The sequence below is a fragment of the Entamoeba invadens genome (assembly GCF_000330505.1).
Source record: "Entamoeba invadens IP1 unplaced genomic scaffold scaff_1105074725099, whole genome shotgun sequence".
Taxonomy (NCBI): Eukaryota; Evosea; order Mastigamoebida; family Endamoebidae; genus Entamoeba; species Entamoeba invadens.
In genome coordinates this window covers 53,238-54,081 of record NW_004191622.1, presented here as the reverse complement: position 1 = coordinate 54,081, position 844 = coordinate 53,238, and positions in this window count along the sequence as shown.

Below are 844 nucleotides of genomic sequence, written 5' to 3'. Positions count from 1 at the left end.
TTTGTTGTTTCGTTTTATGTTGGTTAATAAGACTCATACTCTTCCCACAACATAAAGGATACATTTTAAATGAATACAAAACATCGAAGCCACTTTTATAATAAGTTATTCAGACATATTTTTTAGTAAAAATAGAATCTATTTTTTAATACAGTCAAACCTTTCAATTCTGACACCTTTTGATTCTGACATTTTTAATTATTTATTATTAATAAAAAATACTATTGTCAAAATTTAAAGGTCCAGTAATAAGTCACAAAGATAAAACAAGGCAAAAACTAAATTATGGTAAAACCCATTTAAACGTATTCAGAAGCAGTTTTAAACACTTTTGATATAAAATTAAGAATTGTTATTTTCTCTTTTTCTGGAATTTCTGAATCCATAACTCTTTTCAAAAACGAATCGGCATCTGTATACAATTCATCTTCAAATGTAGTTACATTTCCCAATGGTGTTGTCTCTTTCGAAAATTCCAATATTTCAAGTTCATTGTTTGTTATAAAAGGTGGTATCTTTTCATCCATTCTATCTACAAATTCTTCATCTGAACTTTTCTCGATTACAACACCACTTTTACTTAGCTTTTCAATCGAACGTTGTATTTCAATGTCGTTTTCGTTGTTTTCATCAATGTAACTTTCTCGAGGTTCTCCCAACAGTGTGGTTTTATACCAACATTTGGTTACTGTTTTGTTTTCTACACTCAACCAAGCTCTGTCAATAAAAGGCAAACACTCTACAAAAGGAAGCTTCTTAGCTTTTTTGATTTCTTTCTTTGAATCAGAAGTGACATTTTTAACATTGTGTTCAACGACATTGACCAAGTGCGCAGAAATAGCTC